General features: G+C 44.2%; 1 pseudogene; it reads left to right on the forward strand.

Annotated features, from left to right (window-relative positions):
- Positions 1-472: 472 nt before the first annotated feature.
- LOC115892004 overlaps positions 473-22,434 on the forward strand; it is a 50,214-nt pseudogene continuing 28,252 nt past the window's right edge.

The following is a 22,434-nucleotide window of genomic DNA, read 5'->3' on the forward strand; positions in this document are numbered from 1 at the left end:
TCAGCCTTCTGAGTAGCTGGGACTACGGGCGCATGCCACCACAACTGACTTATATTTGTGTTTTTAGTAGAGACAGGGTTTCACCATGTTGGCCAGGTTGGTCTTGAACTCCTGACTTCAAGTGATTCAGCCACCTTGGCCTCCCAAAGTGCTGGGATTACAGGTATGAGCCACTGCGCCTGGCAGCCCTGTTACTTTTTGAAAACATAGTTTTAGTTTTCTGTGGAGGAAAGTTAAGCCAGTTTACTTCTATACTCCCATTTTGGACTGAAAGTCTTCCCCAAAAAACATAGTTTTAAAATCATATTTAATTTACTTGTTTGCATTGTTGTAAGTACTTTATATAACTATCTGTAATTATATCTACATAATATATAATTGTATAACTATTTTTTTCTTATTTAATCCTTACAACTTCATTATTATTATTGCCATCTTATAGATGAGGAAAAGTGAGTTACAGAGAGTTTGAAAATCATACTGCTAGTGAATGGCCCAACTGGGATTTGAACCCAGGTAATCTAGTTCCAAATCTGTGCTTGTAACCACTGCTATAGTCTCTTATTGCAGCACATAGTCTTCTGTTTGTTTTGTTTTTGTTTTTTTACTTTCAATGTTGTGTTTTCATGATTCATTCATGGTGCATGTAGATGTGTTTTATTCGTTGTTCCATGCTTTATAATATTTCATTTGTGAATATACTGTAATTTATCCATTCTCCTACCAATGGACTTTTAGACTGTTTCTAGATTTTGTTTGTTCATTTATGCTATTTTTGAAATTGCTGTTCTGAACATTCTTCTGTATGTAGTGTCCTTGTGCAAGAGTTTCTCTTGGGTTTCTACCTAAGAGTGGGATTGCTGAGCCATCAGGTATGCGAATATTCCACTTTGGGAGATAATGCTAAATTGATTTCCAAAGTATTGTACCAAGTCTGTTCCCATCAACAATGTATAAAATTTGTCATGGATTTACATCCTTTCCATTTTTTGATAATGTCAGACTTCTCTCATTCCCTCTTAAACCCAAACTAATTAGGCTTTTATTCCTACCACTCCACCAAAACTGCTCTTTTGAAAGTCTGCAGTGACTCATGTTATTACGTAAATTTGTTTGTTTGTTTGTTTATTATTTTTATGACGGAGTCTCGCTCTGTCGCCCAGGCTGGAGTGTAGTGGCACGATCTCGGCCCACTGTAACCTCCGCCTCCCAGGTTCATGTCATTCTCCTGCCTCAGCCTCCCAAGTAGCTGGGACTACAGGCGCCCACCACCACGCATGGCTAATTTTTTTGTATTTTTAGTAGAGATGGGTTTTCACCATGTTAGCCAGGTTGGTCTCGATCTCCTGACCTTGTGATCTGCCTGCCTCAGCCTCCTAAAGCGCTGGGATTACAGGCATGAGCCACCACGCCCGGCCCCAGAAAATGCTTATTTCTTAACTTGCATCTTAACCTATCGATAACACTTGACACAATTATCACTCTATTCCTTGAGAAACTTTCTTCATTTGACTTACAGAATACCACACTCTCCTGGTTTTCTTCTCATTTCTATGGCCTCTCTTTTTCTGGCTCCTTTCCTGGTTTCTCCTCATTTTCCTGACCTCTAAACCTTGGAGTACCCTAGAACTCAGTCCTTGACCTCTTTTCTGTCTATATTTTCTCTTCATAGTTTATCCAGTTCTTGGACAGGTGCAGTAGCTCATGCCTGTAACCTCAGGCCTTTGGGAGGCTGAGGTGGGCAGATTGCTTGAGCTCAGGAGTTTGAGACCAGCTGGGGAAACATGGTGAAACCTCGTCTCTACCAAAAATAAAAATTAGCCAGGCGTGGTGGTGCATGCCTGTGGTCCCAGTTACTCGAGAGGCTGAGGTGGAAGGATCACTTGAACCCAGGAGGTAGAGGTTGCAGTGAGCTGAGATTGCACCACTGCACTCCAGCCTGGGTGACAGAGTGAGACTCCATCTCAAAACAAAACAAAACAAAATATATACATATATATATATATCTCCAGTCTCATAGCTTTGAATAGCATCCATATGATGGAACTCTCAACTTGGACTGCCCTCCTGTATTTTAGATTCATATATTTAACATCACACCTGACCGTTCCATTTAGACATTAATTAGATATTTCAAACTTAACAGAGCTCCTGCTTGTTCTTTACCTCCCTGCCCTGCCAAAACTGTTCTCCATCTCAGTAAATGGCAACTTCATTCTTCCATATGCTCAGACCAGAAACCTTAATATTATCCTTGACCTTCTTTTTCTCCCATAACTCCATATCTAATGGTATACTACTAGTATCCACTTTATTGAGCTGTTAGTAATGAATGCCTGGCACATAGTAAATGATCATTAAGGTTAACGATTGGCTGGGTGCAGTGGCTCACACCTGTAATCCTAGCACTTTGGGAGGCCGAGGCAGGTGGGTGGATCACCTGAGGTCAGAAGTTTGAGGCCATCCTGGCCAACATGGCGAAACTGTGTCTCTACTAAAAATATAAAAATTAGCTAGGCGTGGTGCACACCATAATCCCAGTTATTCGGGAGGCTGAAGCAGAAGAATCACCTGAACCTGGGAGGTGGAGGTTGCAATGAGCTGAGATCGCGCCATTGCACTCCAGCCTGGGCGACAAGAGTGAAGCTCCGTCTCCAAAAAAAAAAAAAAAAAAATCCCAGCACTCTGGGAGGCCAAGGCAGGCAGAATACCTGAGGTCAGGAGTTGTGCCCAGATAATTTTTGTATTTTTGTAGAGATGGGGTTTCACCATGTTGCCCAGGCTGGTCTTGAACTCCTGGGCTCAAATAATCCCCCACCTCAGCCTCTCAAAGTGCTGGAATTACAAGTGTGAGCCACCATGCCTGGCCTGAGCTTCTTGAAAGAGTAGTCTGTATAGAGTCTCTGTTTCCTTACCTCCCACTCTTTTTCTTAGTAAGATCCTTCCTTCCTTCCTTCCTTCCTTCCTTCCTTCTTCCTTCCTTCCTTCCTTCCTTCCTTCCTTCCTTCCTTCCTTCCTTCCTTTCTCTCTTTCTCTTTTCTTTCCTCTCCTTCTTTCTTGTTTTTTTGTTTGTTTGTTTTGAGATGGAGTATTGCTTTGTCTCCCAGGCTGGAATGCAGTAGCATGATCTTGGCTTACTGCAACCTCCACCTGGCAGGTTCAAGCAATTCTCCTGCTTCAGCCTTCCGAGTAGCTGGGACTACATGTGTGCACCACCATGCCTGGCTAAATTTTTGTATTTTTAGTAGAGACAGGGTTTCACCATGCTGGCCAGGCTGGTCTTGAACTCCTGACCTCGTGATCTGCCACCACCCCCTGCCGCCCTCGGCCTCCCAAAGTGCTGGGATTACAGGTGTGAGCCACTGCACCTGGCCTATTTTTATGTTTAACTGTGACAAGTATACATAACATAAAATGTACCATCTTGAACTTTTTTTTTTTTGAGACAGAGTTTCACTCTTGTTGCCCAGGCTGGAGTGCAATGGCACGATCTCAGCTCACCACAAACTCCGCCCCCTGGGTTCAAGCGATTCTCCTGCCTCAGCCTCCCAAGTAGCTGGGATTATAGTCATGCACCACCACACCCGGCTAATTTTGTATTTTTTTTAGTAGAGACAGGGTTTCTCCATGTCGGTCAGGCTAGTCCTGAACTCCCGACCTCAGGTAATCCACCCACCTCGGCCTCCCAAAGTGCTGGGATTACAGGCATAAGCCACTGCGCCGGCCTTTTTTTTTTTTTTTTTTTTTTTTGAGACGGAGTCTTGCTCTGTTGTCCAGGCTGGTGTGCAGTGGCATGATCTTGGCTCACTGCAACCTCCACCTCCCAGGTTCAAGTGATTCTCCTGCCTCAGCCTCCAAAGTAACTGGGATTACAGGCACCTGCCATCACGCCTGGCTAATGTTTGTATTTTTAGTAAAGACGAGGTTTCACCATGTTGGTCAGGCTGGCCTTGAACTCCTGACCTCAAGCAATCCACTCGACTCAGCCTCCCAAAGTGCTGGGATTACAGGTGTGAGGCAGCCACCACACCTGGCTCATCTTGAACATTTTAGTGTACAGTTCAGTAGCATTAAGTGCATTTACATTGTGCGCAACCCGTCTCCAGAATTCTTTTCATCTTACGGAACTGAAACTCTATACCCATTAAACAACTGCACATTCTCCTCTCCCTCCATCCCTCCAGCCTCTGGCAATCACTGTTCTACTTTCTGTCTCAATGAATTTGACTACCCTATGTACCTTATGTAAGTGGAATCATACAATATTTTGGTGACTGGCTTATTTCACTTGGTATAATGCCCTCGTGGTTCATCTATGTTGTAGCATGTGTCAGTGTTTCCTTGCCTTTCACCCTGAATAATGTTTCATTGTATGTTCAGCATATAGCACATATTTGTTTATTCATTTGCCTATTTTTTTTTTTTTTTTTTTTGAGACGGAGTCTGGCTCTGTCACCCAGGCTGGAGTGCGGTGGCCGGATCTCAGCTCACTGCAAGCTCCGCCTCCCGGGTTTACGCCATTCTCCTGCCTCCGCCTCCCAAGTAGCTGGGACTACAGGCGCCCGCCTCGTCGCCCGGCTAGTTTTTTGTATTTTTTTTTTTTTTTTTTTGAGGCGGAGTCTCGCTCTGTCGCCCGGACTGGAGTGCAGTGGCCAGATCTCAGCTCACTGCAAGCTCCGCCTCCCGGGTTTACGCCATGCTCCTGCCTCAGCCTCCTGAGTAGCTGGGACTACAGGCGCCCGCCACCTCGCCCGGCTAGTTTTTGTATTTTTAGTAGAGACGGGGTTTCACCGTGTTAGCCAGGATGGTCTCGATCTCCTGACCTCGTGATCCGCCCGTCTCGGCCTCCCAAAGTGCTGGGATTACAGGCTTGAGCCACCGCGCCCGGCTTGTATTCTTTAGTAGAGACGGGGTTTCACCGTATTAGCCAGGGTGGTCTCGATCTCCTGACCTTGTGATCCGCCCGTCTCGGCCTCCCAAAGTGCTGGGATTACAGGCTTGAGCCACCGCGCCGGGCCTATTTCATTTGCCTATTGATGGATACTTGGGTTGCTTCTACCTTTTGGCTGTTGTGAATAATGTCGCTATGAACTTGAGTGTACAAATTCACTCAAGTGTCCCTTTGAGACACTGCTTTCAATTCTTTTGGGTATATACCCAGAAGTGGAATTGCTACATCATATGGTAAGTCTATTTTTAACCTTTTTTTTTTTTTTTTTTTTTTTTTTTTTTGAGACGGAGTCTCGCTCTGTCGCCCAGGCTGGAGTGCAGTGGCCGGATCTCAGCTCACTGCAAGCTCCACCTCCCAGGTTCACGCTATTCTCCTGCCTCAGCCTCCGGAGTAGCTGGGACTACAGGCCCCCGCCACCTCGCCCGGCTAGTTTTTTTGTATTTTTTAGTAGAGACGGGGTTTCACCGTGTTAGCCAGGATGGTCTTGATCTCCTGACCTCCTGATCCGCCCGTCTCGGCCTCCCAAAGTGCTGGGATTACAGGCTTCAGCCACCGCGCCCGGCCTATTTTTAACTTTTTCAGGAACCACTGTCCTGTTTTCAATGCTGCACAGGGTTCCAATTTGTCTGTATCCTTACCAACACTTGTTGTTTTCTGCTTTTTTTTTTTTTTTTTGACAAGTAGCCATCCCGATGGGTGTGAGGTGGTATCCCATGGTTTTGATTTCTGTTTCTCTAATGATTAGTGATGTTGAACATCTTTTCGTATGCTTATTGGTCATATGTAAATCTTCTTTGGAGATAAGTCTATTCAAGTCCTTTGCTTATTTTATTTTATTATTTTATTTATTTATTTATTTGAGATGGAGTTTTGCTCTTTTTGCCCAGGCTGGAGTGCAATGGCATGATCTCGGCTCATTGCAACCTCCACCTCCCGGGTTCAAGTGACTCTTCTGCCTCAGCCTCCTGAGTAGCTGGGATTACAGACGTGCACCACCACGCCCAGCTAATTTTTGTATTTTTAGTAGAGATGGGGTTTTGCTATGTTGGCCAGGCTGATCTCAAACTCCTGGCCTCATGTGATCCACCCACTTCAGCCTCCCAAAGTGCCTGGAATTACAGGCATGAGCCACCACACCCGGCCTATCTTTGGGATTTTGATAGGGATTACATTGAATCTGCAGATTACAGGCATGAGCCACCACACCCAGCCCATTTTTGGGAATTTGATAGGGATTACATTGACTCTGCAGATTGCTTTGCATAGTACTGATATCTTTTTTTTTTTGAGACGGAGTCTGGCTCTGTCGCCCAGACTGGAATGCAGTAGCGCGATCTCGGCTCGCTGCAACCTCCACCTCCTGGGTTCGAGCAATTCTCTGCCTCAGCCTCCTCAGTAGGTGGGATTACAGGTGCCTTCCACCAAGCCCGGCTAATTTTTGTATTTTTAGTAGAGACGGGGTTTCACCATCTTGGCCAGGCTGGTCTTGAACTCCTGACCTCGTGATCCACCCCCCCCCCCCCTTGGCCTCCCAAAGTGCTGGGATTACAGGCGTGAGCCACCGTGCCCAGCCCTGATATCTTAACAATGTTAATGCTTCCAATCCATGAGCATGGAGTGTCTTTCCATATATTTGTGTCTTCTGCAATTTATTTTAGTAATGTTTTTAGCTTTCACTGTACAAGTCTTTTGCCTCCTTGGTTACCCTTATTCTTAAGCGTATTATTATTTTTGGTGCTATTAGAAATGGAACGGTTTTCTTAATTTCCTTTTCAAATCATTCGTTGTTAATTATATAAAATTCAGAAATTCTTTTTTTTTTTTTTTTTTTTTTTTTTTGAGACAGAGTCTTGCTCTGTTGCCCAGACTGGAATGCAGTGGCGCAATCTCAGCTCACTGCAACCTCCGCCTCCTGGATTCAAGCAATTCTCCTGCCTCAGCCTTGCAAATAGCTGGGATTACAGGTGCATGCCACCATATCCAGCTAACTTTTTGTATTTTTAGTAGAGATGAGGTTTCACCATATTGGCCAGGCTGGTCTGAAACTCCTGAACTGAAGTGATTTGCCCTCCTCAGCCTTCCAAAGTACTAAGATTACAGGCATGAGCCACTGCGCCCAGCCAGAATTCAGCAATTCTATAAGTCTACTTTTGTGTATTGATTCAGCAAATCAGATATTCCTTTCTGTTATAGAGGGTAAAGATTTATTTATTTTTAAACCCCATGCCCTTATGTTCCAGCCTCCCCTTTCTTCCCAACTTCCGTGTATAAGTTGTGTCATGATTTTTAGTTAAATCAGTATTCAGTATTTATATTATGATTTTATAAGTATTATTTCTAGCTAAGCTGTATAATATGCTACGATAATAGTTCCTTTGTTCAATTTTTGTTTTCCCTGGAGTGAATAATTACCTTGTTTCTTAGTTTTATTTTATATAATAGACAGCATTTTTACATACCAGTTACTGTTCTTTTATTTTTTTTTGAGATGGAGTTTTGCTCTTGTTGCCCAGACTGGGGTGCAAAGGCGTGATCTCGGCTCACTGCAACCTCTGCCTCCCAGGTTCAAGTGATTCTCCTCCCTCAGCCTCCTGAGCATACCAGTTACTGTTCTAAGCCCTTTATAAAATTTAACTCACATAAACCTAAAAACTGAGAGGCTGGATGTTTCATTACATTCCAGCGTCACTGGCCTTCTCTTCCCTCCAAAGTCCCACCTTATAGCTTTTAACTGTGTTGTTCCCTCTTTCTGGAACGATCTCTTTCATTCTCCGAATGACTAGTTTCTTCTCATCCTTGAAGTCTTTTGTACTTGAATGTCATCTTTCTGACTAGTCTAATGAAAATAGGCCACAGCCTTCTTTTTTTTTTTTTTTTGGTAGCCCATTTATCACGTGGTTAATTATTAAATTATTTTATGATTATTTGATTAATGTCTCTCTCCCCACTAAATACCCCTGAAAATTTCATTAGGGCCAAAACCATGTCTGGTTTAGCTAAGCACTTTGTTCTTGGTACCTGATGTAGTGCCTAGTACTCTAACGTGATGAATAGATGTCAGCTCCTTTTATGTTTCAGGCACCATGATAAGAGTTTTACATGTATGTATGAATGTATTTATGTATTTATTTGTATTTACATATATTTATTTATTTCTTTATTGCAGAAGGGGATCTCACTTTCTCTCCCAGGCTGGAGTGGAGTGGTGTGATCATAGCTCACTGCAACCTCAAACACCTGAGCTCAGGTGATCCTCCTGCCTTAGCCTTCCATGTAGCCGGGACTGCAGGTGTACACTAACACACCCAGCTGATTTTTTAAAAATTGTTTTTTTAGGCCGGGCGCGGTGGCTCAAGCCTGTAATCCCAGCACTTTGGGAGGCCGAGACGGGCGGATCACGAGGTCAGGAGTTCGAGACCATCCTGGCTAACACGGTGAAACTCCGTCTCTACTAAAAAATACAAAAAGCTAGCCGGGCGAGGTGGCGGGCGCCTGTAGTCCCAGCTACTTGGGAGGCTGAGGCAGGAGAATGGCATAAACCCGGGAGGCAGAGCTTGCAGTGAGCTGAGATCCGGCCACTGCACTCCAGCCTGGGCAACAGAGCCAGACTCCCTCTCAAAAAAAAAAAAAAAAAAAAAAAAAAATTGTTTTTTTAGAGACAAAGTCTCACTATGTTGCCCAGACTGATCTCAAACTCCTGACTTCAAGTGATCCTCCCACCTCAGTCTTCAGAGTAGCTGGAATTATAGGCAAGAATAACCACACCTGGCTACCTGCATTTATCTTAATCCCCACAACAGTCCTATTTCATAGGTGTTGTTAACTATCCCCATTTTATAGGTAAGGTCAAGCAACTTATCCAAAGTCACACAGCTAGTACAAGACAATGGTAGAGTTAAACCTAAATCTTGGTTGTGCTCGGTGGCTCATGCCTCTAATCCCAGCACTTTGGGAGGTCAAGGCAGGAGGATCACTTGAACCCAGATGTCAAGACCAGACTAGGTAACAGGCCAAGACTAAGTCTCTACAAAAATTTCAAATAGTATCCAGGTGTGGTAGCATGCGCCTGTAGTTGAGGCTACTCAGGAGGCTGAGGTAGGAAGTTTGCTTGAGCCCAGGAATTCGGGGCTACAGTGACCCATGATTGTGCCACTACACTCCAGCCTGGGCAGCAGAGTGAGACCTTGACTCAAAAAAGAAAAACCACACACCCCAAAAACCCCTAAGTCTCTGTGACTTTTGAGCCAGTGTTTTAACCATTTTCTGTTGATTAATGGGATTTATAGTCAAGAAAAATACTTTTTTAAAAAATTGAGTAAACATTGATTCCTTGCCTATTCAGTTGCTGAATGAACAGTGAAAAATTAAGTAGTTATATAAAGAGTGAATCTGATTTTTCCTCATTTGTAAAATAAAGACATTAATTAGGAATGGAATTGATTACTTTAACTCAAATTGAATTACTATTGAATTATTATTTTACAAATAATAGGATTTGCAAACTAATAGGGCTGTGCTCTAACCTTTACCCCATTATTTCAGTTACCAAAAATAACATTTGCATAGCTCTTAAAGATTGTTGGGGTTTGAGGGTTTCAATCTGAAGCATTCCTCTTACTTCAATCCAGTTGAGAAATACGAAAAAAGTTTGACAGATGGAAATACAGTAACACTCATTACAAATAAAACTAATATTCAAGAAGATAGCTTGTATTTGTGGGCTAGTAGATGTTCTAATACTGAATCCAGAATTTGACAGATTTATCCACCTAAATACAAGCAGTACTTGAAAACCAGACAAAAACCTATGGACTTCCTCATGTGGGCACTTACTCCTATAAAATTTGACCAGTTCAGAGTAGCAAAGCTGAGTGTGTACTCCCTGCAGCCAGCTGGATCTCAAAATAGGAAAGAAGGAGCTGTGTTTTTCTTCTAGTCACTAAGAAGGGAGGGGTGATATGCTAAAGACTTGGCTGTCTACATTGAAAGAAACATCTGGAGTAGGGAATAAGTGTTTTTCCCTGCTAAGATGATAACAATCCAGAGAGAAGCAAGAGTCAAAAAATAAAATAAACATAAAAAATTTTAGAAGATGATACAAGATTCTCTTGATTGGGTTCCATTTTCACTTATCAGATCAATGCTTAAATCTAGTAACTTTATTTTATTTTATTTTTTTGAGACAGAGTCTCGCACTGTTGCCTGGGCTAGAGTGCCGTGGCACAATCTCAGCTCACTGCAACTTCTGCCTCCCAGGTTCAAGCGATTCTCCTGCCTCAGCCTCCCTAGTAGCTGGGATTACAGGCATCCGCCACCACGCCCAGCTACTTTTTTGTATTTTTAGTAGAGGCAGGGTTTCACCATGTTGGCCAGGCTGGTCTCGAACTCCTGACCTTGTGATTTGCCCGCCTCGGCCTCCCAAAGTGCTGGGATTACAGGTGTGAGCCACCGTGCCCGGCCTAGTAGATTTTGTCTTTTGAGACAGGGTCTCATTCTGTCATCTTGGCTGGAGTACAGTCGCATGATCACCACTCACTGCAGCCTCAACCTCTGTGGACTCAGGTGATCCTCCCGCCTCAGCATCTAGAGTAGCTGGGACTACTTATGGGCACATGCCACCATGCCCGGCTAATTTTTGAATTTTCCTTTTTTTTTTTTTTGTTTTTTTGTAGAGACAAAGTTTTGCCATGTTGCCCAGACTAGTGTCGAACTCATGGGCTCAAGGGATCTTCCCACCTTGGCCTCCCAAAGTTCTGTGATTACAGGCATGAGCCACTGCACCTGACTCTAGTAGACTTTTTGATGATTGAGGTAAAATGATAAACTAAATCCCTTTACCTGTTTTTTGGTGTCATTTTAGACTACTGATTTGAACACATTTAAACTATGGGTTTAAAAAAAAAATTGGGACATATAGTTAATGAAAATCATTGACTGTCCCTGTGTTTCTTTTTCTTTCTTTTTTTTTTTTTTTCCTGTTTTTCTTGTTTTTTTTATTCGGGGTTTCACTCTGTTGCCTAGGCTGGAATGCAGTGGCCCGATCTTGGCTTACTGCAGCCTCAACCTCCCTGGCTCAAGTGATCCTCGCAGGGCAGCCTCCTGAGTAGCTAGGACTACAGGTGCACACCACTATGTCAGGCTAATTTTTAAACTTTTTCGTAGAGGCAGGGTCTCCCTGTGTTGCCCAGGATGGTCTCAAACTCCTGGGCTCAAGCAATCCTCCCATCTCCATCTCTTAAAGTGTTAGGATTATAGCTGTCAGCCACCATACCTGGCCTCTTTATTTATTTTTTTAACCATCCCATATTTCATTTCTTTTTATTATTTTTATTTATTTATTTATTTATTTATTGAGATGAAGTCTCACTCTGTCACCCAGGATGGAGTGCAATGGTACAATCTTAGCTTACTGCAACCTCCGTCTCCTGGGTTCAAGCAATTCTCCTGTCTCAGCCTCCAAATTTCTTTTTTAAGAAATTTTATATACAGACAGTATCTCACTGTGTTTCCCAAGCTGGTCTCAAACTCCTGGCCTCAATGATTCTCCTGCCTTGGTTTCTCTGTGTTGGGATTACAGGCATGAGCCACCACACCCAGCCCCATACTTCATTTCAAAGTGTCCATGAAGGCCGGGCACGGTGACTCACGCCTGTAATCTCAACACTTTGGGAGGCCGAGGCAGGTGGATTACCTGAGGTCAGGAGTTCAAGACCAGCCTGGCCAACATGCCTGGTGCATGCCACCACACCTGGCTAATTTTTGTATTTTTAGTAGAGACAGGGTTTCACCATGTTGGCTAGACTGGTCTTGAGCTCCTGACCTTGGGTGATCCGCCCACCTCAGCCTCCCAAAGTGCTGGGATTATAGGCGTGAGCCACCATACCCGCCCATAGAGTCACCTTTTTAAAACCAGCTATAGGCCAGGTGTGGTGGCTCATGCCTGTAATCCCAGCACTTTGGGAGGCCAAGGCAGGTGGATCACAAGGTCAAGAGTTCGAGACCAGCCTGACCAACATGGTGAAACCCCATCTCTACTAAAAATACAAAAATTAGCCAGGTGTGGTGTTGAACGCCTATAATCCCAGCTACTCAAGAGGCTGAGGCAGGAGAATCGCTTGAACCCGGGAGGTGGAGCTTGCAGTGAGCCAAGATCACACCACTGCACTGCAGCCTGGGCAACAGAGCGGGACTTCGTCTCAAAAAAAAACCCATCTATGCTGGACAGTTATGCGGCATGTATTCTCTGCCTCAGACTCTGTTTTAGAGATGGCTTTCTTGTTTTACATTGCTGTTTTTAGGAAGAGGAGTTGCAGGAAATATTTGTTTATTTCTCTTACATGATTTGAGCTTCAATAAAATATATTTATTTTGTGACTGACTTTTCTACCTGGAAATGAAGTAGAGTGATGCCACCTAGGCTGAATTCTGTGCCAGTTCATGGTAACTTCTGGTAACCTAACGTCTCAAGATAGTTTCAGTAGTTGGAATGTCTTCTTCTGTCTACCCATCCTCATCACATTTTGTTGTTGTTGTTGAGACAGGGTCTTGCTCTGTTGCCCAGGCTGTAGCACAGTAGTGCAATCATGGCTCAATGCATCCTCAGCCTCTCAAGTTCGATGATCTTCCCACCTGAGCCTCCTGAGTAGCTGGGACTACAGGCACATGCCACCATGCCCAACTAATTTTTAATTTTCTTTTTTTGGTAGAGATGGGATTTTGCCATGTTGCCCAAGCTGGTCTTGAACTCCTGGGCTCAAGCAATCCACCTGCCTCAGACTACGAAAGTGTTGAGATTATAGGCCTGAGGCACCACACCTGGCCCTCATCACATTTTTTTTTTGACTATATATTTTAATTTCAATAGTTTTGGGGGTACAGGTGGGTTTTGGTTACATGGATAAGTTCTTTAGTGGTGGTTTCTGAGATTTTAGTGCACCTGTCACCTGAGCAGTTTACACTGTACCCAATATGTAGTCTTTTATCCTTCACCCCCTTCCAGCCTTCCCTCCCAGTCCCCAAATTCTACATTATATTACTCTTGTGCCTTTGCGTCCTCATAGCTTAGCTCTCATTTATAAGTGAGAACATATAATATGCAGTTTTCCATTCCTGAGTTACTTCATTTAGAATAATGGCCTATAGCTCCATCCAAGTTGCTGCAAATGACATCATTTTGTTCCTTTTTATGGCTGAGTAGTATTCCATGGTGTATATATACCACATTTTCTTTATCCACTTGTTGGTCGATGAGCACTTAGGTTGGTTCCATATCTTTGCAATTGCAAATTGTGCTGCTATAAACATGCACCTCATCACATTTTTATAACAGCTCTATTGAGATATAATTCACACATCATACAATTTAAAGTTCACACATCATACATTTAAAGTATACAATTCAGTGGTTCTTAGTTTATGCAGTTTTGCATCCACTACCATAGTCAATTTTAGAACATTTTATTATCCCCCAAAGGAAATCCTACCCACTTACCTATCACCACTTAATCCTCCCATTACTTCCTCTCCCATTGCCCTAGGTAGTCACTAATTTACTTTCTGTCTCTATAGATTGCCCTACTCTGGACATTTTATATAGATGGAATCATGCAACATGTGGTCCTTTGTTACTGGCTTCTGTCTCTTTGTATAATGTTTTTAGGCTTACTTCACATTGTACCATGTATCAGTACTTTCTTCCCTTTTATGGCTGAATAAATATTTCATCATATGAATATATCACATTTTATTTATCCAGTTATCAGTTGATAAACATTTGTCTTGTTTCCACTTTGGGCTATTATGAATAGTGCTTCTGTGAAATTTGTGTACAGGTTTTGTGTAAGCATATGTTTTCTTCTCTTTTTCTTCTTTTCTTTTCTTTTTTTTTTTTTTTTTTTGAGACAGGGTCTCACTCTGTTGCCCAAGCTGGAGTGCAGTGGCAGGATCTTGGCTCACCGCAATCTCTGCCTCCTGGGTTCAGGCAATTCTTGTACCTCAGTCTCCCAAGTAGTTGGGATTACAGGCATGCACCACCACACCCAGCTAATTTTTGTATTTTTAGTAGAGACAGAACTTCACCATGTTGGCCAGGCTGGTCTTAAACTCCTGGCCTCAAGTGATCCAACTGCCTCAGCCTCCCAAAGTGCTGGGATTACAGGCTTGAGCCACCGCACCTGGCCCTGTGTGGGCATGTTTTCAATTCTCTTGGGTGTATACCTAGCAGCGGAGTTGCTAGGTCACATGGTAACTCTATGCTTTAACCATTTGAGGAACTGCCCAACTGTCCTCCAAAGCAGCTGCATCGTTTTGCAATGCCATAAGTGGTACATGAGGTTTCCAATTTCTTTACACCCTTCAGAACTTGTTATCTGTCTTTTTTATTATAGCCATTCTATAGGTATGAAGTGATAGCTTGCTGTGATTTTGATTTGCATTTCCTTGATGACTCTCCATTAAAAGTTTATTATTCTGGGCTGGGTGCGGTGGCTCACACCTGTAATCCTAACACTTTGGGAGGCCGAGGTGGGTGCATCATTTGAGGTCAGGAGTTGAAAACCAGCCTGGCCAACATGGTGAAACCCCGTCTCTACTAAAAATATTTTTAAAATTAGACAGGCATGGTGGCAGGTGCCTGTAATCCCAGCTACTCAGGAGGCTGAGGCAGGAGAATTGCTTGAACCCGGGAGGCAGAGGTTGCAGAGCCAAGATCGCGCTGCTGCACTCCAGCCTGGGCAACGAGAGTGAAACTCCATCAGAAAAAACAAAAACAAAAAAAGTTTATTGTTCTGGCTGGGCATGGTGGCTCAGGCCTGTAATCCCAGCACTTTGGGAGGCCAAAGTAGGAGGATTGCTTGAGTCCAGGAGTTTGAGACCAGACTGGGCACATAATGAGTCCCTGTCTCTATTTTTCAAAAATAATAATTATTGTTCTGCTTATCCTTTCAAGGCCCAAGTGTCTTTTTTGAGAGGCTTCACCCTCAGGAATTAATTGTGTCTTCTTTCATATTCTTATACCATTAGTACAAATATTTTGTTCTGACTTTTCTTTTTTTTTTTTTTTTTTTTTTTTGAGACAGTTTCACTCTTGTTGCCCAGGCTGAAGTGCAAGGGCATGACCTCAGCTCACTGCAACCTCTCCCTCCCAGGGTCAAGTGATTCTCCTGCCTCAGCCTCCCAAGTGGCTGGGATCACAGGTGCGAGCCATGGCACCCAGCCCATTCTGCTCCTTTTCTAGATCGTAAGCTCTAGTTTGTGAACTTGTTAGTGACTCCTTGTGGATGTGCATTTAAATTTATTATGTACCTCCCTGTGGAGTGTGTTAATAAATAAATATATTATGAAATATTTCACTCATACGCCATTCATCTATGAGTCCCCACAGCATCAAGCAGTGTTTATATATAGTTGGTATTCAAATATTTGCTTGGCTGGATGTGGTGGCTCACACCTGTAATCCCAGAACTTTTGGAGGCCACCAAGGTGGGCAGATCACATGCGGTCAGGAGTTCGAGACCAGTCTGGCCAACGTGGTGAAACCCCATCTCTACTAAAAATATAAAAATTAGCCAGGCATGGTGGCACATGCCTGTAATCCCAGCTCCTTGGGAGGCTGCGGCAGGAGAATTGCCTGAACCCAGGAGGCAGAGGTTGCAGTGAGCTGAGATTGCACCACTGCACTCCAGCATGGGCAACAGAGCGAAACTCTGTCTCAAAAAACAAACCAACCAACAAATATCTGCTGAATGACTGAAATAGTGCAAAGGATCTCATGGGTAATTATTACGGGTTCTGTTACTTCTCAGAGAAAGTGAACTTTCTCTTATTGGGTGATACAATGACTTGGACCCCAGGAAATAATGTATTTTAGGCAAACGTTCAGATAAGTTATATGTCCTGGAGACCACTGGCTCCAGTAATATGTCTTGTGGATCATCCACATTCCGGTTGCATTAGCAATTTTGATGTTAGGCTGCTGGATTGTGTATCTATGAGACTTTTTAGGGATTTATTAACATGATACTCAATTAGAAAACCCTGTGTTTATTTCACTCATTTTAACAAATATCTGTGCCTATTATGTACCAGGAACTTAGCTAGGTATCAGATGTGGGGTCAGGTTTTCTCCTGCTCTGGCAGTTCACAGTTAAGGACCCAGGGTGAGGATGACTTTGATGGCAAATGAATGGATACAGGATTCATAAACTTTATGAAACTAGACTAAATGAGCACTTGATCGGAGAGCTTAATTTTCAGAAATACAACTTCTTTATTTGTTTTGTTTTCTGAGACAAAGTCTCACTCTGTCACCCAGGCTGAAATGATCTCGGCTCATTGCAACCTCTGATACCCAGGTTCAAGTGATTCTCGTGCCTCAGCCTCCCCAGTAGCTGGGATCACAGGTGCGCACCATCATGTCTAATTTTTTTATTTTTAGTAGAGACGGGGTTTCAGCATGCTGACCAGGCTGGTCTTGAACTCCTGGCCTTAAGCAATCCACCTGCCTCTGCCTCCCAAAGTGCTCAGATTACAGGCTCGAGCCACTGGGCTGGGCCAGAAATGCAGCTTCTTTAAAGACAATGTTTTACTTATACTAGATTATAATTACAAGTAGCTCATCTGATTGGATCATTCTCTTAAAAGATCTGATGGGCCGGGCGCGGTAGCTCACGCTTGTAATGCCAGCACTTTGGGAGGCAGGTGGATCACGAGGTCGGGAGATCGAGACCATCCTGGCTAACACGGTGAAACCCCGTCTCTACTGAAAATACAAAAAATTGGCCGGGCGTGGTGGCAGGCGCCTGTAGTCCCAGCTGCTTGGGAGGCTGAGGCAGGAGAATGGTGTGAACCCGGGAGGCGGAGTTTGCAGTGAGCCGAGATGGTGCCACTGCATTCCAGCCTGGGCGACAGAAAGAGACTCCATCTCAAAAAAAAAAAAAAAAAAAAAAAAGATCTGATGAAAACCTAGTGATTGGGAAGTAGGCATTGTGCCACCCTATCATTATAATCTCTTGAAAGAGAGCAAATGGAAGGACACTCTCTTTTCTCCTTGTTTCATGCGACTCAGTAAGACAGGAAACATGAAGTTTCTGCTATAGGAACAGGGGAATTCGATTTTTCTTTTTCTGGGTGAAAGATGAAGGGGTTATATATTTTTATGTCCACATCCCACCAGCCTTTCCCCCAGATTAGTGAATGTTCTGGGGAAGGGAAGGATAGGACTGTATAATCACTCACACTAGTCTGAAATGGTTCTCAGGGGCCAAAAGTCTTATGTCAAGCCCTATGCTAGAAAATGAAGAGCCAGGCAGGGCGCGGTGGCTAACACCTATAATCCCACCACTTTGGGAGGCTGAGGCGGGCAGATCCACCTGAGGTCAGGAGTTCGAGACCAGCCTGACCAACACGGAGAAACCCCGTCTCTACTAAAAATACAAAATTAGTAAGACGTGGTGGTGCAAGCCTGTAATCCCAGTTACTCAGGAGGCTGAGGCAGGAGACTCACTTGAACCCAGGAGGCAGAGGTTGCAGTGAGCCAAGATCATGCCATTGCACTCCAGTCTGGGCAGCAAGAATGAAACTCCATCTCAAAAAAAGGAAAAAAAAAGAAGATGAAGAGCCAAATTTTTTCCTTAATTCTCCTGTACTGTGGTGGATTTCATAAACTGCAGCAGATTCTAAATCTTAAATCTCATTTGCTATTTATTGATATGTCTTAAATGTCATTTTCATGTGAGAATCAATGTCAGGGTTATTAGAGGACCTGAAGTGGCTGAATTGTCAGTTCTCCAGGTTTCTCTTAAGAAAGGGATAGACTAGACGAGGCGCAGTGCCTCATATCTGTAATGCCGGCCATTTTGGAGGCTGAGGTAGGCAGATTCCTTGAGCTCAGGAGTTTGAGACCACCCTGAGCAACATGGTGAAACCCTGTTTCTACAAAAAATACAAAAATTAGCCAGGTGTGATTGTGTGTGCCTGTACTCCCAGCTACTCAGGAGGCTGAGGTGGGAGGATCACTTGAGCCCAGGAGGTTGAGGCTACAATGAACTGTGATCGTGCCACTACATTTCAGCCTGCCTAGGTGACAGGTTGAGACCCTTTCTCAAAAAAAAAAGGCCAGGCACGGTGGCTTATGCCTGTAATTCCAGCGTTTTGGGAGGCCGAAGTAGGTGGATCACATGCGATCAGGAGTTTGACAGCAGCCTGGCCAACATGGTGAAACCCTGTCTCTACTAAAAATACAAAAATTAGCTGGGTGTGGTGCCACACATCTGTAATCCCACCTACTTAGGAGGCTGAGGTAGGAGAATCGCTTGAACCTGGGAGGCAGAGGTTGCGGTGAGCCGAGATCGTGCCATTGCACTCCAGCCTGGGTGACAGCAAGACTCCATATCAAAAAAAAAAACAAAAAAGGAAGGGAAGGGAAAGGCTGAAACAAGAGGATCACTTGAGGCCAGGAGTTCAAGACCAGCCTGAGCAACATAGCAAAAAATTTAGAAATTAGCCAGGTATGGTGGCGTGCACCTGTATTCCTAGCTACTTGGGGCACTGAAGCAGGAGGATCACTTGAGCCCAAGAGTTTGAGGCTGCAGTGAGCTATGATTGCGCATCACTGCACTCTAGCCTGAGTGACAGAGCAAGACCCTGTCTCAAAAAAAAAAAGAAAAAAAAGAAAAAAAAGGGGATAGATCTCTGCTCTAACATCCATCAGTTTGCTTTACTCCTTTGAATGGCATGCAGTTTTATTTGGTTCCTAGGAAAAGAAACACAGGTTTTTACTCATAACCTTGGTTTATGCTCATGAGGTGGAATGGCGGAAGTCATTTGAATTAGTGGCATTTAGAAGAGGACTCATAATTGTACTATGCCCCTCATGATTTCAAGATTTAAGCAGAGCCATCACATGTGACCTAAAATCTTAGATGTCTGGGATGATATTAGATTTGCTTTTAGAAGTAAGGAATGGTAGCATATCATCATGTAGCAAAGAAATATGTAAAGATATCCAGTAAAAGAGTATTCTAGGTATGAGTCTTCGTATGTAGTAGACTGGAAGTGAATAGGCAACATTAATGGGTTTATATAGAGAGAAATGACATGATCACATATACTTGAGAAGGCTAATGCTAGCTGCATTACTGAGGGTGGTTTGGAGGTGTAGGAGAACAGAGGCAGTCAGACAAGTTAAGAGATATTAGAAATAAGGGAATTCAGGAAAAGGGGCAGAAATTAATTTTAGACTTGCAGAATTTGAGATTACCTGCTTGATGGATATATGTTGAATGCTTTCAGAATAAACATGGGTTAATTCATTCACTTAGTAAACATTTGAGTACTTGAGGCCAGGCATGGTGGCTCACGCCTGTAATCCCAGCATTTTGGGAAGCCGAGGTGGGCAGATCATCTGAGGTCAGGAGTTCAAGACCAGCCTGGCCAACATGGCAAAACCCAGTCTCTACTAAAAATACAAAACTTACACAGGCATGGTGGCATGTGCCTGTAGTCCCAGGTACTTGGGAGGCTGAGGCAGGAGAACCGCTTGAACCTGGGAGGTAGAGGTTGCAGTGAGTCGAGATCGTGCCACTGCACGAAAAGCCTGGTAGTGTGATGACGAGTCTTGAAGTTTGATTTATTAACTGAAAGCTAATGTATTGCCTTAAAACCATAGGCATGTAAAGTAGGTAATGTTTTTAAAAAGTTCTAGTATTTCACTGATTTTTTTGTGTGAAATGCAGGAATTTCAGTTTTATTCCCTGGAGGTGGGAAGTAGTCTCAAGGCTGGGGCTTTGTTGACTTCAGATCTGCCAGTGAAACCTAGACAGGTACCCACTTGGTTACCAAGACAGAAAAGGAAACTTTGATTGATCATTCAAATTCAAAGCAGAATGCTAGGGAACAGCAGATTTAAGGTTAGTTGGATGACTGGAATCTAGCATATAAAGATGTGTGAAGACACCCATGTGAAAAGGACATTTCTATTTCCCAGAAGTGTCACTCCCTACTCAGAGTGAGCAGCCACACATAAAAGCAGAAGGAAAGCAAGAGAGGTAGGATAATTGAGACAGTAGACATAAAATCCTTAGCACAGGCCAGGTGTAGTGACTGACACCTGTAATCCCAACACTTTGGGAGGCAGAGTCAGGAGGATCCCTCAAGCCCAGGAGTACGAAACCAGCCTTGGCAACATAGCATGTCTCTACAAAATTAAAAAATGTAATGGCAAGCACCTGTAGTCCCAGCTACTCAGGAGGCTAAGGTGGGAGGATTGCTTAAGCCTGGGAGGTCAAGGCTGCAGTCAGTCACGATCATGCCACTGCACTGCAGCTTGGGTGACAGTACAAGACCCTGTCTCAAAAAATAAATAAAATACTTGGCACCATATACAAGTACCAAATATCGGGCCGGGCGCGGTGGCTCAAGCCTGTAATCCCAGCACTTTGGGAGGCCGAGACGGGCGGATCACGAGGTCAGGAGATCGAGACCATCCTGGCTAACACGGTGAAACCCCGTCTCTACTAAAAATACAAAAACTAGCCGGACGAAGTGGTGGGCGCCTGTAGTCCCAGCTACTCGGGAGGCTGAGGCAGGAGAATGGCGTAAACCCGGGAGGCGGAGCTTGCAGTGAGCTGAGATCCGGCCACTGCACTCCAGCCCCGGCGACAGAGTGAGACTCTGCCTCAAAAAAAAAAAAAAAAAAAAAACAAGTACCAAATATCAGTAATAGTTATTCTTTTAAAATTAAGAGTCTTCGGCCAGGCACGGTGGCTCACGCCTATAATCCCAGCACTTTGGGAGGCCAAGGCGGGCGGATCACGAGGTCAGGAGATCAAGACCATCCTGGCTAACACGGTGAAACCCTGTCTCTACTAAAAATACAAAAAATTAGCCGGGCATGGTGGCGGGCGCCTGTAGTCCCAGCTACTTGGGAGGCTGAGGCAGGAGAATGGTGTGAACCCGGGAGGCAGAGCTTGCAGTGAGCCGAGATCATGCCACTGCACTCCAGCCTGGGCGACAGAGCGAGACTCTGTCTAAAAAAAAAAAAAAAAATTAAGAGTCTTTTTTTTTTTTTTTTAAGACAGAGTCTTGCTTTATCCCCCAGGCTGGAGCGCAGTGGTGCAATCTCGGCTCACTGCAACCTCATCCTCCTGGGTTCAAGCGATATTCCTGTGTCAGCCTCCTGAGTAACTTGGATTACAGGTGCCTGGCTAATTTTTGTATTTTTAGCAGCGACGGGGTTTCACTATGTTGGCCAAGCTGGTTTCCAACTCCTGACCTCATGTGAGCTGCCCGCCTCGGCCTCCCAAAGTGCTGGGATTACAGGCGTGAGCCACTGCACCCTGCTAGGAGTCTTTTTTTTTTTTTTTTTTTTTTTTTGAGACAGAGTATCACTCTGTGAAGCCATCCTCCCACCTCAGTCTCTTGAGTAGCTAGGACTGCAGCCATGCACCATCATGCCTGGCTAATTTTTGTATTTCTTTGTGTGTGTGTGTGTGTATGTGTGTGTGTGTGTGTGTGTGACAAAGATCATTCTGTCGCCCAGGCTGGAGTGCAGTGGGGTGACCTCTACTCACTATAACCTCCACCTCCTGGGTTTAAGCAATTCTCCTGCCTCAGCTTCCCCAGTAGCTAGGATTATAGGCACACGCCACCAAGTTCGGCTAGTTTTTGTACTTTTAGTAGAGATGGGGTTTCACCATGTTAGCTAGGTTGGTCTCAAACTCTTGACCTCAGGTGATCTGCCCACCATGGCTTCCCAAAGTGCTAGGATTACAAGCATGAGCCACTGCACCCAGCCTAATTTTTGTATTTCTTTTAGTAGAGGTGAGGTTTTACCATGTTGCCCAGGCTGGTCTCAAACTCCTGGGCTCAAGCGATCCATCCACCTCGGCCTCCTAAAGTGCTGAGATTAAAAGTTTGAGCCACTCAAGCCTGTAATTCCAGGACTTTGGGAGGCCGAGATGGGCGGATCACGAGGTCAGGAGATCGAGACCATCCTAGCTAACACGGTGAAACCCCGTCTCTACTAAAAAAATACAAAAAACTAGCCAGGCGAAGTGGCGGGCGTAGTCCCAGCTACTCGGGAGGCTGAGGCAGGAGAATGGCGTAAACCCAGGAGGCGGAGCTTGTAGTGAACTGAGATCCGGCCACTGCACTCCAGCCTGGGCGACAGAGCAAGACTCTGTCTCAAAAAAAAAAAAAAAAAGTTTGAGCCACTGCATCTGACCAAGAATCTCTAAAAATTGAGTCTTTTTTAAAAAAAGAATTCTTGTAATTTAATTTTTTTTTTTTTTTTTTTTTTGAGACGGAATCTCACTCTATCACCCAGGCTGGAGTATAGTGACACAATCTCGGTTCACTGCAACCTCCACCTCCTGGGTTCAAGCGATTCTCCTGCCCCAGCCTCCTGAGTAGCTGGGACTATAGGTGCATGCCACTATGCCTGGCTAATTTTTTTATTTTTAGTAGAGACAGGGTTTCAGCATGTT

This window comes from Rhinopithecus roxellana, chromosome 10 (genome assembly GCF_007565055.1).
Source record: "Rhinopithecus roxellana isolate Shanxi Qingling chromosome 10, ASM756505v1, whole genome shotgun sequence".
In the NCBI taxonomy this organism is placed as follows: Eukaryota; Metazoa; Chordata; class Mammalia; order Primates; family Cercopithecidae; genus Rhinopithecus; species Rhinopithecus roxellana.